The sequence below is a fragment of the Triticum aestivum genome, chromosome 6B (genome assembly GCF_018294505.1).
Source record: "Triticum aestivum cultivar Chinese Spring chromosome 6B, IWGSC CS RefSeq v2.1, whole genome shotgun sequence".
NCBI lineage: Eukaryota > Viridiplantae > Streptophyta > Magnoliopsida > Poales > Poaceae > Triticum > Triticum aestivum.
In genome coordinates this window covers 303,656,760-303,663,513 of record NC_057810.1, presented here as the reverse complement: position 1 = coordinate 303,663,513, position 6,754 = coordinate 303,656,760, and the positions used below count along the sequence as shown (strand labels likewise).

General features: G+C 46.3%; 2 long non-coding RNA genes across 9 annotated transcripts in view; one reads left to right on the top strand and one right to left on the bottom strand.

Moving 5' to 3' along the window:
- LOC123137019 (uncharacterized) overlaps positions 1-737 on the top strand; it is a 5,815-nt gene extending 5,078 nt beyond the window's left edge. For both annotated transcript variants that reach the window (XR_006467638.1, XR_006467637.1), the window contains one exon: positions 450-737. This is a non-coding gene — a long non-coding RNA (uncharacterized lncRNA). The remainder of the gene's footprint in view (positions 1-449) is intronic.
- The window catches only part of LOC123137018 (uncharacterized), a 16,204-nt gene extending 9,868 nt beyond the window's left edge, over positions 1-6,336 (bottom strand). For 2 of the 7 annotated variants that reach the window (XR_006467630.1, XR_006467629.1), the window contains exons 1-3: positions 5,749-6,331; positions 5,257-5,402; positions 4,767-4,881 (exon numbers count right to left, since the gene is read on the bottom strand). This is a non-coding gene — a long non-coding RNA (uncharacterized lncRNA). Of the gene's footprint in view, positions 1-1,619; positions 2,291-4,766; positions 5,116-5,256; positions 5,403-5,748 lie in introns of all 7 variants that reach the window. The other 5 variants (XR_006467631.1, XR_006467635.1, XR_006467632.1 and 2 more) reach the window with 5 other exon arrangements.
- Between the last annotated feature and the right edge of the window lie 418 nt (positions 6,337-6,754).

Sequence of the window (6,754 nt, the reverse complement as noted above, 5' to 3'; positions counted from 1 at the left end):
CCCGACTTTCAATATAAAGAACTTCCACTTGCCATTTCACATGATAAACACTACATTCTATTTATTTATGGCCCAAAACTTATTATTTGTGGATAGCCACAACTGAGGTCTTGAGTTTTTGAGTATCATAGAAGAACCATGTTCCTTTCGCAGCGATAGATCAACATTTGACCCTTTTTTAGCTATTATAGGAAGACTAAGATGCACAAAATCAACCTGTGTTAGGCCAATGGTCCTTTCCAAATGTGAAATCTTGCATGCGTTATTTATCAATTCCAAAAGGTGATGGTTGTGTTATTACGTTGGAAAAGAGGTACTTGTACAGTTTTGCTACTGATTTTGACCAAGGGTTTTTCGGCTCTCATCTCTATATGAATATGCTTTTTTCAGGTTAGTGGTTTAGGAGTTCCTGCCAGGCTCTCATCTCTATATGAATATGCTTTTTTCAGGTTAGTGGTTTAGGAGTTCCTGCCAACACTGGCTTTTGGAATTTATCCTCGCTTCATCAGTTGGGATTTCTGTACAAAACTAAGATAATTTATTTTGGTGCTTGCGATGAGTATTAGATAGAGGGGTGATGCACACATACTTCACCCAGTGTATCTGTTCATGTATGTTGTTAATTGACTAATTAGACAAAAAACCTCTATCTGTATGGTGTTTGTGATGATGCTATCAATTCACCAAACACTAAAATACCGGGTTGTGCTTTTCAAATCTAGCAAATTAATTCTCTATTGCTTCTTGTCCAAACAGAGGTATTAGATCTATTCTGTGCCATGAGTCTTACTGTCAAAAAATTATATAAGCCGCGCTAGATGATTATAGGTAGCTCATATCAAGAACTTTGTTTTAGCAGCACAATTCGGATAAATTTGCACTTTTTCACCAACGAACAAGGTGTTACATAGCAAAATCAAAGATTGAAGCCAGGCTGAACATTGCGATCCTACAGATCTGCCAAGTGGTTCCTCATGAAATAGATAGTAGTGCCGTGAAAGAACACTACCTAATGCCATCTTCTGAGAAAGCTGGACATGCAAAAATTGACAGTGTTGGACATTTCTCTTTGTAGCAACGAATAAATTCATTGTATTACTGTATAGCCATGGTGGCAATCTTTTTTGGATAACAAGAAACAATTTGCTTCTCATCAGAGATAATATTGCAGTCTATCAGAAAAAATGTTAGCTATTTAATTAAACAGAAAACTCTGTCACTCATAGCAACAGATGATAAACTATCAGACTACCTGATAGAAAAGCAAAATTGCCACATTATTTAGAACATTTCTCTAATTTTGAGATGGCCAACTACTAACATTTTTAGAAATTTGCCATGTGTTAGATAATATGGCGAACTTGTATAAGAAATCAGGGATACACATGGCAACCTTTAACCAATTTGTCCTATAAAAAATTGCCATGCATCGGTCAAGCTCCACATCGGGCATGTATAAATGGAAACAAACAAAGTTTACTAGGATTCGCGATTGGGGATGAGTAAACACTGGAGCACATACACAATAAAAGGATTGCTAAAAAAATTGCAATCTGCGGGACACTGGATGGCAGATGAAAATAAAAGGAAGCAACATAAGATGGGACGAGGAGGCAAACCTTGTAGTGTAGGGGCATCTGGCTGTTCCCAAGGCCCTTGCGCTTGGTGTGGTCGCCGTGATGGCGCCCGTGACGCTCCGGCCCAGCGCGCACACGAACGAGTCGCTACCGCCGCCTGAGGATATGGTGGTTGTTCCCAGCGAGGAGCAACAGCAGCTCCCGCCAAGGCGCCAGCAAACCAACCGGATGTGCTCGCTCGGCCTGAAATTTCCAATTACAGAGCCCAGGATAGCGACTTGGCTCATCGTGCACCCCGGCCTCGCTCGCCCCGGAGCGTGGTCACCGATTCGTCACCTCGCCAGTACAAGGACCCAGAGGGCGACCACATGCTCCTCTGTGAGTTCAAGAACAAGGCGGCTCTGATATTCTTCGACGAGGACCTCCTTGCACAGGTGCGCGCTGTCGGCCGCTGATGCCGAGCAGCCTACACGCGCCTAGCACTGCCGCGGCACGTCGAATCGAGACCAGCCATGGCTGCCACTGGTCCTCCGCGGCCGCCGTTGTCGCTTTGAGTGGAAGGTGGACGAGCTGCGCGTAGCTTGAGCAGGTCGGGCTTTGGGGGATGCGTGCTGCCGTCGGACGCCGGAAGCAGCTGTCCCACGCCGCAAGACCCGCCATGGCCGCCGCGAGCAGATCGGTGTCGCTGCCGCATCTCCTCTGACTCTCAGTCACTGGAATGGATAAGAGACGGGTAGGGGTTGGGCGAGTGGGTGAGGGGAGCTGCATAGAAAACGGTTGTCCGTGTGGTTTGTTGTAACTTGTAAAGTCGCGAACGTTTTCACACTTTCACGGGCTAATGTGTCAACAAGCAAGCATCAAACTTTGTGAGTGATCAGACGACCGTAGACTACCTATGCATGTACGGAGTACCAACTTTTTTTAGTGCTCCAACTAGATATACATTTTTCTTGTATAAACTACTTCCTCCATTTTCAAATATTTGTCTTTCTAGACATTTTAACAAGTGACTACATACAAAGCAAAATGAGTGAATCTACACTCTAAAATATTTCTACATATATTCGTATGTTGCCACCCATTTGAAATCGAACATATAAACCTGCCTACACTACCCGCCATTCCAGAGCAACCGTGTGCGCTGAGCTTGTTGGACCGAACGATTCTTTTCCTTTAGCGAGGTTTTTGGCTGCTGGCAGCCGGTAAACCATTGGTTGTTCTCCACGTTCATGGCTGTACGTAGACATATTGGCCGCTACATCCCCTCAGCCCATGGCTTCCAGCGCATCCCCTCCCTGCCCCCACCTCTCCTCTCCTCGCTTCCTCCCAGATTCATCTTTGATGGTGGCGGCGGCACTCGATTCGATCTGCAGGAAGGAAAAGGAGGTGCGACGGTGGATGAGAGAGGGTCACCGGCCGACGTTGATCTGCGTCGGCGGTGCGACCTAGAGGTTTGTGGCGGGTCGATCCGCTGGATCGGGGCTGTCATCCCCGTGGATGAGGATGCACATGGTGCTACGTGGCGGGTGTGTTCGATGACGTGGAGGCGCTGTGGTGTGGCATACAACGTCAAGGGGGAGGTGTGCAGAGGAGTTCCGCGGCGCCGCCGCCATGGATCCGCATCCTGGTCGTGACCTTTGCCCCCACGCATGCTGGCCGGCCCACATCGCCCCTGGATGGCATGGAGGCCGTCCATGACACCGCCGATGTGCCGCTCTTGGATGCCGAGGCCGGCACTGCTCCAAAGACATCGACGAAGCCACTGAGGCACAGCAGATCATATCAAGGCTGATGTAATGTGCTTCCAAGATCAATATTTTGTCTTGCTTTCCTTGAATGTAATACCACTGTCTTCATACTGTTTTTAAGAATCTTTTACATGGGGTTTTATACATTTTCCTATTGCTTTTTATGGAGATGTTGTTTGGAATTTAGGCTTTTATTGGGTTGTGAGTTGATATGAAGTCCTATGACATGTTTCAAAGAATTAGTTCTACATACAGTATAGTGAAAGTTCATGTGTAATGTAGAGTCTGAGCATGAACTGATGTTTGCAGTAGGGAAGTTTGTTGGCCGCATCTCATGGTTCTTTTCAAGGTGCCTTTCGTTTCAAGGTCACCACAAAGCAGCGCCTGGTTCTCATCGTGCATTGCCTTTAGATGAACCATCGACAGCAACTAAGGTCGTATCTAAATATCATCTAGCATTCTAAGGACTACTAATCAAGCTTTGTAATAGGATGAAACCTTCCTCTGTTTTTCGGCCATGCTATCTCTGCTGCTTTTGAACAGCTACCACCTATACTTTACTTATATAACCTTTGTTGTTGTTCCTCATGAAATTATTAATATGCATAATGCCACCCTTATCTATAATTATCTGTTTTTACTACTTTCTGTGTTCCAAACATCGAGTACTCACCAGCAACAACAAATATGCTAAGCAAGGAAGAGGCATGCCCTAACTGGCAGCGTCCACCTTCCAACCAAGGGATATAGCACTATCATTTAGCATAGACTGTTCCAGGAGAAACAGTAATCATGAACAGAGACAGTAACCAGCAGTAAGTACTCATTATTTCGATCTATGACTGAGTTTTCCTATCACCACTCTTGCAATACTTGGCTTGTTGCCGGCCTTTGCGCCATTTGGCGCAACGGGTCATCTAGTTATGTCAGCAGACCAGCGATAAGATTTGAGTACCAAAGCCATCTATAGCATAGGTAGCTAAACAAAACATACATGAAGTGAAGAAGTCAGCCGTATAGTAGATTTATTTCAAGATTCGGATATAACCCTATTACAAGTTTCAGAAATAAAACCTGATATGATAAGTCAAGTTGGAATAAGATAATATAGCATTCCCCCCAAATGAAGGTATAGACAAACTCTGGAAACATGCAGGATTCATGGAGACGTCTCGCCTGAAATAAATAAGCACGCCCAAATGTATGCAGAAAAAAGAAACTGCTAAATTTCAAGAGACATGATAACATCATCGGCAAGAAATATGTGTCCCACCCCCTAACACAGTTGAAATATGACTTCCAATGTGCAGTGAAGTTGCCAACGATAATATCAGATCTCAGATATAGCTACTTCCATTCCTTGAACCTTACACACATGGAAAATTAACTTCCTCTCAGTAGCAGAACATATAAACAACTGAAACATAAAGTGGGAAGTAACCTGCAATGCACGCAGCATATATTGTTGCTCCATGACCACTGCCTAAAAAAGGACTTCCCGGCTCAATGTTGCAGGTCCTCTTATATGTCACCAAGAGGAGGAAGGACACCTAGCCCTACAAATGAAAGCAAATTCATAATGTTGCATATCACCTTTCAAGGGATAAAAACAGCAAAAATCGATTATATGTCATTCTTAAGTCATTTGGCCATTTCAGCTAGACGGTGCGGGACGATAGATGATCCAAACAACATGGGACAATAGTTGATTCTATTTGCTGGGACAATAGATGATCCTATTTGATCCCTTGATTCCATACTTGCATATTTCTCTGTAATTTCCTTGCTATCTGCACGCCATAATCCTAGTTGATTAAATAGACATTCCTCTACATCGGTTACAACTAAGAACAAGAAATGCAGAAAGCAACAGCTAGGCCAAAACAGTCAAAATAAGGGAGATAATCAGGTAGCATTGCAAAGTAACGAACCTCGAGTCATCAATGTCTCCCTGACAGAATCATGTCACTTCTTGCTACTGAAGGAGGTATTGATCCCGATCACCACAAAAGCTTTTTCCCTTTCCTGCCTTGCCAGCCGCACTCTCAAGCAGCTCATGCTTGCTGCGCCGTGCTGCCTGCATAGCGATAGACTTGTCTAAATATCTAGACACAATTATGATATATTCCAATTAGTCCCCCAATAGATTTGTAATGCAAAAATGCAAATAAATTCATATCATTTTTCAATATTCATGTCGACATACTGGATGTCCTCATGAGTCTTTGCCACTTCCCCATCACGTCTCTATCGTCGGATGGTTTCCGAAATCAAGCAAGGGTGTTCACAGAATAATAAACCAAAGGGGAAACTGAAGACTCTCCCAAATCTATCTCTCTTTTCCCCCAAAATTAGCACCACGAAATTAGACCATAAGAAGGAGATCAACGGAGAACAATTCACTCGGTTGCCCTCTTCTATACCTTGCACTGCCACCTGCTTCTTTGGCGAGAACCACCTCGGCCAGCCACCGCCACCGCCCCGGATGCTGGTCCCGTTGCCTTTCCCTCCTGCGCAACAAGGCGAGCAACCTCGCCGGCACAGGCCGACGCCGGCCGGTGACCCTCTCCCATCTGTTGTCGGGCCTACCTCTCCTATTTCCTCTAACTCTCTCCTTCGCAGCCTGGTGCCGCGCCGGCCGGGTACGAACTCCGTCGCACCGCCATGACCATGGGTCCGTGGCCTCCTCCTCCTCATACATCTGCCATCACCGCAGCCACTCACCTCCGCGGCTCCGCCTCGACGAACAGCGCCACAGCCTAGTGTCGCGCGCCGCCATGACCACGGCCTACTCCTCCAGATGCGACCATGCCCGTGAGGAGGAGCGGCGCCGCCGCCGCTGCAGTTCGAGCGCCGGGGAAGAGGCCCAGAAGAATGTGCCAGGAGGGTGGCCGAGAGAAGGCGGCGGTGCGAGAGGGGAGGCAAGACGGCGCAGAGGGGAAGAAGAGGGCGTGGGGCTCTGGTGCGCTAGGTTTTCGGGAGAGGATTGGCTCACGCGGTGCACGCGCTCCAGTCCACCCTTTTTTTGCCGTAGGCCCACGATCGCCGCTGTCAATCCGTGCTTTCCACCCAAACACAAACACGTGTTGTGACTGCAAAACAGGCCTGCGTGTAAGAGTGGCCCACTCGTCATCTGCTCTAACCCAAGCACATAGTGTACAAAAAAATGAACGATGAGATGCTTACCACACAGTTAGAAGGTACATAGTCAGCGGACAGCAGCGCACATCGTGCGGGCTGGATGAATCCAAATGGCGAAGCCCCCACGTATGCGGGTTGGCTAGAGTGATTTATATGTTCAATGCCATTATTAGAATCATGACATGCCTTATTTGCCATGATAAGGTTCTGTAACATGTTGTTTGATAACTCTAAACATTGCAACCTGATTTTATTTCTGCTAAGTCTGAAACTGTTATTATTTGCAAT